An 11,377-nucleotide genomic window follows, 5' to 3' on the forward strand; every position below is an offset into this window, starting at 1 on the left:
AAAATAAGACCTGACTTCGCATATATAGGGCCTAGCTAAACATTTAAGTAAAAATCCAGGGGGATCATTATTAATTATAAAACAAAGTCATTGCTTTTTTAAGATTTTTAAAATTGGTTGTTGTGATTTTTTAAAATTGGCTTTGGTTTTCATATTTAAATTTTTATTCATTACTTCCTCTTCAAGCAGTTTTGACTTCATTTTTTTTTATTTTAGGTGATGTATTTAACCTTGATGGATCACAGAGTTGTTGAATGTTCAATTGGACTTTGTTGTTTATATAAAGAGGGACATGTATGTATAAGTTTTGGCTAAGATTTTCTTTTTATGTGGCTCATCAAAACCCTAGCAAATACTCCTTGCTGTTTAGTGGTTGAAATTTTAAAGTTAATTGACTTATTAAACTTTGCTGCATATGTATTGCATTATCAAAAGCATTTTTGCTCTATTTTAACATGTTTATTTCTTTTGCTAGCAGGAAGACATGATGTGAAGAAAATATGTTCCATACAAATATGACATGGAATGGGTCTTACACTTTAGTTATCTAAATGTAATTTTTTGATGTGTTCTGTACTTTTTGAAAAGAGACTTTACTCGGTATTACATGTAATTGGATATATTACACTCTATTTTGATTTCTGTTGTTTAGACTAAAATTAAACATATCTAGTTTATAATGAAACTTTTATGATTTACATTTCTTGTTCTTAGATTTATTTTGTGATTATCATTATTTTGAGATGTGATTATGCTTTAAAAAAAATTAAAGCTCATAAAACAAAACAGGTTATGGTCACCATTTTAAAATAAGGTGACCATAGATAACCTATGGTCACGGCCAAAACCGTGACCATAGATAAGGCTATGGTCACGGTTTTAAGGAGGGGTGACCATAGGCTCTATGGTCACAACCAAAACCGTGACCATAGATAAGGCTATGGTCACGGTTTTGAAGAGGGGTGACCATAGAGGCTATGGTCACAGCCAAAACTGTGACCATAGATAAGGCTATGGTCACGGTTTTAAGGAAGGGTGACCATAGAGGCTATGGTCACGGTTTTAAGGAGGGGTGACCATAGGCTCTATGGTCACGGCCAAAACCGTGACCATAGATAAAGCTATGGTCACGGTTTTGAGGAGGGGTGACCATAGAAACTATGGTCACGGCCAAAACCGTGACCATAGATAAGGCTATGGTCACGGTTTTAAGGAAGGGTGACCATAGAGGCTATGGTCACGGCCAAAACCGTGACCATAGATATGGCTATGGTCACGGTTTTTATGCGTGACCATAGATTGCCCTATGGTCACAGTTAAAAACCGTGGCCTAAAGTGTCAGAATTTGAAAATTGTAACCGTGACCATAGAAACCATGACCATAGGTAAAAAAACCGTGACCATAGACCTATGGCCACGAAGGAATAGGCCACGGTAAAAAATCGTGACCATAGATCCAAAACCGTGACTATAGATCTATGGTCACCCTTTTCACTAGCTTTACCGTGACCATAGGCCTTTTTTTTTTGTAGTGCCACTTTGTATCCATGGTGATTGAGCAACATATGCTTAGCTTTCTTACCACACACTTTTAGAGTTCGTAAACCTTGTGTGTCTCCAATAAAAATGGTCAAAAAATCTATTTGCTATTTACCTTCAATAGTAACAACAGAACGATTAGAAGACACAATTAAACTGAATCAATTCTTAACTCTAAGCAGCCAAATTAAATCAAAGACAAAATCTGAATCAAAATGCTTAACTCTAAACAGCCACAATCAAACTGAATTAATCAAATATATAGAAAAAAATCTAAATCAGAATAACCTAAAAGCATAATCTGAACCAAGAAGATATATATAAATCAAGGCTATCATAATCTTGACGCCCTTAAGCACCAAATAGTCGCAATTTAGAACAGTAATGCAGAGCTATCAACCTTCCACCATAGAAAATAGTATTTCAAGCTAAAAAGTAATACAGAAGCAATGCTTAGGAAGTCTACAAATATCTTTCTTTGACAAGCATTGGGTACACCGAACACAAATGCGAGCATGAACACAACTTTGTTACCCTGTTAAAAATAATCTATCTGCAATGAGTTTCTAATGTATACAAAACTTGAATTGTAAAACTCAACTAGTAAATTCGATTTGGAGGACATAGGAGTGAATAAGTTCAAGCAATTCTAAAAATTCATTTAGAAAGCTTCCCGAAATCAATGCTTCTTCTTCTCCTTCCGCAAGAGAAAAACACCAGTCTCCTCGTACGCATATTCAGGATGCAGGTGGTCACAAGGGGCCTTCTCGATATTGAAACATTAGACTTCTAATTTCATATGCTAGAAATCGAGTTGGAAAAAAAGAACAAAATAAAAATGCAAAAGAACTGAGCTTTATTCTTCTTCCACCCATAACAGATTGGACAATATGTTAAAGACAGTAGCAAAAAGCAACATAAATAGAAACATAACAAGATCGTACCTCCCATTCAGAAATAGTAACTATCATTTATCAATAATGAAAAATGCATAGAACCTGGAGAACACAAACAACAGAGTCTCAATTTATTAGTCATTTGAAAGTATTAAAAGAAATCGATTGGCAAATTGCGTTCCTCACTCCTCCCCTCACCCATATTCATCCGCTTAGTAATTTAACAATTACATGTGCCTTTTCTTAAGTCAATCTCAAAAGACACAACATTAATCACAACATATATATCTCAAGTAACATTGCCAAATGTTAGACTACTTACAAAATGAGTTTGACCAATAGAAATTTGACTAGCAATTACAAATTTTATTTCATAACCAATCCACTTGCTGAATGAATTAGCTAATTAATCTAACTCCAAATCCACTCTTCGATATAATAAAATAGTGAAATTTGATATCTACTGCATCAAAGCAATTGAATATGATGCATTATCTGATATCTACCACATCAAATCATATATACAAAGGAGCAATAATTAATATATAATGCGTGTCTTTAATTTATCACATATTAATTTAAGCAATCATGGTGGCAAAACAGGGCAACTCTTACTAATATGTACTAGCGACATAATGCTTTTCTATTGTTTTATTGTTCTATGTCATGCCTTTTCTTTGATTTCTTATTAGTACTAAATATAGAAGCATAATCCATATAGAGAATAAATCAATAGCTCAAAATTGCACAGAATAAGCCTCACCTTCCAAAAATTAGTTTTCCTTTACCACCTTTCCACTTCACCTTGAAAGTCCCAAATGTTTCAAAAATTCGAGCAAGTTGCTGTGTCTCTTCTTTTACCTGCAGAACTAGAAACTCAGGTACTGAAGAACGCATACAATAATCATATAGGAGGGGGAAAACTATACTGATAATGAAGAAGTATCAAAGTAGTTGTAAACTTTCCTGCATTGAAGACAATAAGATATGAAAATGAAATGGATTTTCGGAATAAAAACTAATATGGAGTTAGAAGTTAAATAGACAGCAGGATTTTTGTAACACCAGGTTTATATGTAAATCTTACTAGCAGAGGTTTGTTACCACCTACTCCTACTCAAAAATGGAAACCTTCATTTCACATTAACAGAGACACATTCTATCCAAGTATGGATTGGAGGGGAAAAAGATTACCAGATTTTTCTCAGCCTCAATTCTTTCTTCATATTTGTTCATATATTAGAAACATGCCATTGAAGCCATCGAGCACAGCATGAATTATATCCTTGGTGAGCAGCTCGTAGAACCAATTGGTGCTAGTTTCATCGAACACATGATCTGTAAGTAGCGTAGAACATGAAAAAATGTAACGAAAATCAAATTGAAATTGTAAAAACCTCGAAGTAACGTGAATAAGTAGAGAAAGAAGAAGAAGAAATAGAATATACCAAAAGCATAAAAAGAGTTAGAGAGTGGTGTGTCATGAATCCTGTGAAGCAAAACACGATTCTTTTCGACCTTTTAGAATCTCCATTAGAGGAGTCTTCAAAAACTGGAGGGCGAAGACGAATGGCAACACAGATCTTCTCCATTTTTGTTGCTTCCGCTTTGATCTGAATATCATTTTATCTCTTTTTTAATTTTTCTTTTTCTTCGAGGTTTTCAACTGAATGCAAACAAACCCAAATAAATCACAAGACAAAACTCAGTAACAGCAAATAGAAAATGGACAAAAGAAATTGCAATAATAGAAATTGACAGGGATATTGCATGAACAGAGGGCTAGGTTAGAACACAATCGATGTTTCTGGACCAAGAATAGGGATTGAAACAGAATAGTGATTGAATCAGGATAAAGTCAAACAAAAGACAGAAGATAAAGGGATGAAACTGGAGCAAAATTAGTAGAACAACAAGCAAATAAATTAAATTGGGACAAAGGGATGAAATTAGAACAGCAGGGCAAGGGGAAGAACGAACCAGTGAGAAGGGAGATGGTGATCGAGTAGCACACAATAGGGCAAGGGGGAAGGACGACGAGGACAACGACCACAACACCAAGACGGATGGGCAGCCACGCGACTCCACGATGACACGGATGAGCACGGCGGAGGGAAGAACGATGGTTTCGCACCCTTCCAGTTTTCTTTCGCACGCGGGAGCTAAACGGCAGAAAAGCAGATCGGTGATGGGGAAGGACGTAGCAGTTGAAGGGGAGCTACATGCCGGCAAGGATTGTTGAGTGAGATTCGCGCCTTTGCTCCCTTTGGGTTTGCACGAAACAAGAAGACTGGCTCCCGAATGTTGAAGGCGAAGGTTTTTTTATTCAGATCGATTTTTGTTGCTGTTGGAATACCAAATAGGCGCTATTTTGACCGATTTATAACTGAGCTTAAAAATGCTAAGAGAACCGCTGGTATCCCACCAATTCACAGCGGTTCAAGAAATGGTTGGTAATTTTCGGCCGCAATTTTTCGTGTGTGTTGTAGTGATTGGGAAGGATATCATTTTCATACTTATATTTTGAGCATAGCACTCTAGTCCAAAGATTGTCTTTTTTTTTTCCACCATCCTCCATCCAACCTTCATCATAAAGGCATGATTAAGGTTTTTTGCGTGCCGGATACTAAGATCTCCTAAACCTTTAGGCTTGCTAATTTTCTTTCAACTTAACAGATGAATCTTTTTTTATTGTTCAGTGTCTCTCCAAAAAAAATTTCTGTATTTATGATCAATCGAATTACAAGTAGATGAAAGTAAAATTGCAGTTTACATAATATTACTAGGAATAGAAAAAAGAACATATCTCAAAAATAGTTTTTCCGGCCAAAGAGAGAAAAGAGGCTTTCTAGCTCTTCAATCTCTTATTTAGCTTGCTGATGATGTTGAAAGTCTCATTGGTTACTTTTGAGTGAATGAGGGGTACCCCAAAGTATTTATCAAGATCATCAATCCTAGAGAAATTCAAGGTTCACTAATCTCACTTCTGACAGTATTTTTCACGTTGTTAGAGAAAAAGACCCGAATTTTTTTATTGTTCATTTTTTGCCTAGAACTATTACAGACGCATCAAAAACTTTGTTAATGACTCCCGCTTGATCCATATTAGCCTCAACAAATAAAATTAGATCATCAGCAAAATATAGGTGGCACAAGTTGGACCCCTCTCTACTTAGCTTAATCGATTTTTAATTTCCATATTCAACAATAACACTAATGAATTGGGACAAGCGCTCCATATAGAGAACAAAGATATAAAGAGATAGCGAGTCTTCTTGACGAATTCTCTTTAAGAGTAATATGAGATTAATTAATAATACACATCCTTCTTATTTTTACATGGTTATCCAATACAATAATGAAGTTAGTTATTAAAAAAATATTGCAAATTATAGTTGTAAAAATCGAATCAGACCGGCTGATTCGACCAGAAAATCGGTGAACAAAATTATCAACTGATTTGATTTGTCTTTGTACCGTTTAAGGATAAAAATCGGCATGAACCGGTGAGAACCGGTCAAATTCGATAAGAACCGGCAAAAATTGTTAGGTCCCACATCGGTTGGGGAGGGGAACGAAGCATGCCTTATAAGGGTGTGGATAACTCTCCCTATCATGACGCATTTTGACGAGTGAGTGTGTGGGGCTCTGGCTATCATCCCTATCGTTAAAGGCAAAATCGTGAGGTATTGTGTGCCAAAGCGGACAATATCGTGCTAGCGGGTGGTCTGGGCTGTTACAGATGGTATCAGAACTGGAGCTCAGATCGATGTGCTAGCGAGGGCGCTGGGCTCCCTTAGGAGGGTGGAGGGGGGTGGATTGTAAGGTCCCACATCGGTTGGGGAGGGGAACGAAGCATGCCTTATAAGGGTGTGGATACCTCTACCTAGCATGACGCATTTTGACGAGTGAGTGTGGGGGGTTTCGGCTATCATCCCTATCGTCAAAGGCAAAATCGTGAGTCCTTATGTGCCAAAGCGGACAATATCGTGCTAGCGGGTGGTCTGAACTGTTACAAAAATCGGTCCAATCGATTTGGTAACTTACCACTCTATGGTGCTCCATAACAGTGCACCTCCATAGTAAATAAGAGGTCTTATGTTTTACTAAGGTTTTACAATGTTTCCTAATTATCACTCTGCCACTGTGTTTTCTAATATTATATATGGCTAACACTAATTATATAGTAAAACCTTGAATTAAATAATTTTATAAATATCTAATTTAATTTAAATTTTGTATTCTCTATTTTTTGAATTAATTATATTTTTAATTATTTACCATTATTAATAAAAATATAAATTTTACTAAAAAATTATCAATTTATTTTATCTATTTCAATGTTAGTGTTGTGATTAAAATTATCTATTTTGATACTAGTATTGAAATTTATTGATATTATGGATTGTTATTTTTATTGTGTCAAATTAAGATACTATTATAGCAGTATTAACTAATTTTATGTCTATCTTTGTATTAGTTGTCTTTAAAATTTGATATTTGGTTATTTTAAAAATATTGAATAAATGTATTTTAAATTTTTTACTATTTTATATTTTTTATTTACATGAGACCAATTTTACCGATTCAACCAGTAATTTATCAGTTGAATCAATAAATCAATGAACTAGTAGTTTAATCGGTTTGATCACCGGTTCGATTCTTACTACTATGTTGTAAATCATTCTTAAAAAAATTAATAAGATGCGCAATTATTAAAAAAATTTAATTATTCAATCAATCTCTAATCTTTCATCACTACAAGAAAAGAGAGTTATTTTAACACTTTTTTTTAACATTATAGTTAAGTGTAAAAATTAATATATATTTTTGACAAATATTACAAATGTCAAATTCTCTATATTTTCTTGATGAATAATTTGACCGTAGAAAATTGCTCCTCAATTTTGACACTCGTTTATTTTCAACTTACTCTACTATTCCTCTTTTTCGTTGAGCTCTGTCAATTTTAGCATCACACTGCTCTCAATTTGGGATCATACTACTCATTCTTCATCTTCAAAATCTCAGTTAGTTTCAAGATCTCATCTCATTCTTTGTTAAAAATTTTTGTTGAGAATTTTTTATGGTCAATAAATGACAAAATAAATAGTATTTTTGACGGTTAATAAGTAACACAAAAAATATATTCTCAAATTTTTTTAACAAATTATTTTTTACGGCCAATATTTATCAAAATAAGATTTAAACTTTCTTTACAATTACTTATATGTTAAAAAATACTATTTTTGACAAAATTTTTATGAACATATTTCTATAGTTAAAATAGTGTCAAAATTTGTTTTTTTAACGAATTTTAATTCTTTTTTGACACATATACAACAACAACAACAAAGCCTTGTCCCACTAAGTGGGGTCGGCTACATGAATCAAATGACGTCATTGTGCTCTGTCATGTATCATGTCTACAGAGAGACCGTTTACATGTAGATCTCGTTTGACCATCTCATGGATGGTCTTCTTAGGTCTTCCTTTGCCTTTCACCCCTTGTCCATCTTCCATCTCATCCACCCTCCTGACTGGATGTTCTATCGGTCTTCTTCTCACATGTCCAAACCACCTGAGACGCGATTAAACCATCTTTTCCACAATAAGTGCTACTCCAACTCTCTCTCTCTTATATCTTCGTTCCTTATTTTATCCAATCGCGTATGACCACTCATCCATCTAAACATCTTCATCTCTGTCACACTCAGCTTATGTTCGTGCTCTCCTTTAGCCACCTAACACTCCATACCATAAAGCATAGCCGGTCTTATAGCGGTGCGATAGAATTTACCTTTAAGTTTTAAAGGCACTTTTTTGTCGCATATAAAACCAGATGCACTCCGCCATTTTGACCAACCTGCTTGGATCCTATAATTTACATGTTCAATCTCTCCATTATCCTGTATGATGCACCCAAGATACTTAAAACTTTTAACTTTTCGTAGGATCTTTTCTCCAATCTTCACCTCTATATTAAAGTTTTCCCTTCTCAGACTGAACTTTCATTCCATATATTCCGTCTTGCTACGGCTTATACGAAGACCATACACTTCTAGAGCTTCTCTCCATAACTCCAACTTCTTATTTAGGTCTTCCCTTGACTCTCCTATAAGGACGATATCATCGGCAAAAAGCATGCACCATGGCACAAGCTCTTGGATATGCTCTGTGAGTACTTCCAAGACTAATGTGAAAAGGTATGGACTTAAGGATGATCCTTGGTGTAATCCTATACCAATAGGAAATTCCTCTGTCACACCACCTTGAGTCTTCACACTAGTTGTGGCCCCATCATACATGTCTTTAATTGCACAAATATATGTGATCCTTACTCTCCTCTTTTCTAAAACCTTCCATAAGACCTCCCTTAGTACTCTATCATACGCTTTTTCCAAATAAATAAACATCATTTGTAGATCCCTTTTATTGCTACGATATCTCTCCATCATCCTTCTTAAAAGGTATATCGCTTCAGTGGTAGACCTACCTGGCATAAATCTAAATTGGTTCTCTGTTACTTGTGTCTCTTTTCTCAACCTCCGTTCTATCACCCTTTCCCATAACTTCATGGTATGACTCATAAGCTTGATCCCTATATAGTTTTCGCAACTTTGTATATCCCCCTTATTCTTGTAGATAGGTACCAAGGCGCTCTTTCTCCATTCATCGGGCATCTTGTTTGACCTTAAAATCTCATTAAAAAGCTTGGTTAACCAGTTGATGCCTTTTTCTCCAAGACCCTTCCAAACCTCAATCGGGATATTATCAGGACCTACTGCCCTACCATTTTTCATCAGCTTTAGAGCATCTTTTACCTCGAAGTCTCGAATCCTTCGACAGTAGTCAAAATTTTGATCTTCTTCCCTTGTGCATAACCGACCAAGGCTCGGAAGAGTCTTCTGTCCCTCATTGAATAACTCGTAGAAGTAGCACTTCCACCTTTCATTAATCTTTTCCTCTTGAGCCAACACCTCTCCATCCTTATCCTTTATGCACTTAACCTGATCCAAATCTCTCGTTCTTCTTTCACGGCTCTTTGCGATTCTATATATATACCTTTTTCTCCTTCTTTCGTGCCCAAAGACTGGTAGAGACCCTCATATGCTCTTGTTCTTACTTCACTTACAGCCACTTTTATCTCTTTCTTAGCCGCCTTATATTTTTCCCAGTTATCTGCGTTGCGGCATAAAGACCACTCTTTAAAGCACTCCCTTTTTATCTTTATCTTTTCCTATACACTCGCATTCCACCACCAGGACTCCTTGTCTCTTGGCCCTATTCCTTTAGATTCACCAAAGCTTTCTTTTGCTGTTCTTCTAATAACTTCTGCCATCTCCCTCTACATCTCTTTCGCGCTTCCATTCCCATCCCACTTTGCTTCTTCTCCTACCCGTCTTAGGAAGCTTCTTTGTTCCTCATCTTTCATCTGCCACCACCTCGTCCTTGGGTTCTTCGTATGATGTCTTTTTCTCAACTTTTGCTCAACGCAAAAATCTATGACGAGCACCCTATGTTGTGTTGTCAAACTCTCTCCCGGGATAATTTTACAATTAATGCAAAATTTTCGGTCGACTCTCCTCAACGAGAAGAAGTCAATTTGAGAGCTTGTCATGCCACTCTTATAGGTTATAAGATGTTCATCTCTCTTTTTAAAACATGTATTTGCGATGAGAAGATCAAAGGTTGAGGAAAAGTCCAAAATAGTTTTACCCTCGGCATTGATCACCCCGAAACCATGGCCTCCGTGAATACTCCCGTATCCAATCACTTCTCTCCCAACATGGTTATTTAAATCTCTTCCTAAGAAAATCTTATCTCCCAAAGGTATGTCTTGAACCAAACTCTCTAGATCCTCCCAAAATCTTATCTTGTGTTGTTCGTCCGAACCCACTTGTGGTGCATAGGCGCTAATCACATGGAAAGCACCTCCCTCCACCACAAGTTTGATAGAGATGATCCGATCTCCCACCCTCTTGACATCCACTACGTCCTTCTTCCACTGCTTATCCACAATTATTCTAACCCCATTCCTATTCTTCACCTTTCCTGTATACCAAAGTTTGAAACCAGAAGTATCCAACTCCCTGGCCTTCGCAGCAACCCACTTTGTTTCTTGTAGGCACATAATGTTAATCTTCCTCCTTGTCATGGTGTCCACCACCTCTATGGACTTTTCTGTTAGAGTGCCTATGTTCCATGTCCCAAATCTCAACCTTCTGTCGCTCCGACCTTTACCTTTTACTTTGTGAACTAGCTTATTTACCATCGTCCGTTCACGAAAACGCGAGAACCCTTGCTCATTTAACACTATATTCGGGCACCGATGCAGCGGCTCTTGCTCATTTGACACTGTACTTGAGCCATACAGCGCGTTGCTTCCGGGCAACGACCTAGCTTTAGCGCAATAATGTCTTTGATTCATGTCATGGGATTCGATTATATTTTTTTGTTGGTTGTCGAAGACCTAACACAACCCTCCTCCTTTATCCGGGCTTGGGACCGGCTATGTACCGCAAGTGTAACATAGGCGGATTTCTTTTTTTTGACACATATAATCCTAAAAAATAATCTATATTGTTGTAGTGCATTTCATTAGACAAATCAATATTCTCATCAAATTGACCTATTATAAACAAATAATTTTAGTTAAATCTTTCATCCTCGTTAATTAAAAAAGATACAAAAGTTTTTGATTTTTTGAAAAGTTTTCATTTTAGTTCTTATATGTAAATAAATGCTTGTTTTGACGCTATTAAGTTGATAAAAAATATTTTTTTTAATGAAAAAGATCTTTTTTTTTTATTTTTTAGCATATTTAGTAAATTTCTAATAGTAAAAATAAAAGTACTAAAAAAATAAAAAAATATCTTTTTTGAGAAGATACAATTTACATTTTTTTAAAAGATCTTTTTTCTTAAAAAAAAGATATTTTT

At 35.7% G+C, this 11,377-nt stretch overlaps 1 long non-coding RNA gene and 1 other non-coding gene across 2 annotated transcripts; one reads left to right on the forward strand and one right to left on the reverse strand.

Moving 5' to 3' along the window:
* Positions 1-215: 215 nt before the first annotated feature.
* LOC114925890 (uncharacterized) lies at positions 216-700 on the forward strand. Its single transcript, XR_011877155.1, has 2 exons — positions 216-294; positions 479-700. It is a non-coding gene; the product is annotated as an uncharacterized protein (transcript).
* Positions 701-1,841: 1,141 nt separating this feature from the next.
* LOC112777014 (uncharacterized) lies at positions 1,842-4,953 on the reverse strand. The gene is made up of 6 exons (XR_003190264.3): positions 4,416-4,953; positions 3,884-4,101; positions 3,630-3,773; positions 3,199-3,296; positions 2,484-2,537; positions 1,842-2,341 (listed from the first exon to the last, which is right to left on the reverse strand). It is a non-coding gene; the product is annotated as an uncharacterized lncRNA (long non-coding RNA).
* Positions 4,954-11,377: the final 6,424 nt, after the last annotated feature.

This window comes from Arachis hypogaea, chromosome 19 (genome assembly GCF_003086295.3).
Source record: "Arachis hypogaea cultivar Tifrunner chromosome 19, arahy.Tifrunner.gnm2.J5K5, whole genome shotgun sequence".
Lineage (NCBI taxonomy): Eukaryota > Viridiplantae > Streptophyta > Magnoliopsida > Fabales > Fabaceae > Arachis > Arachis hypogaea.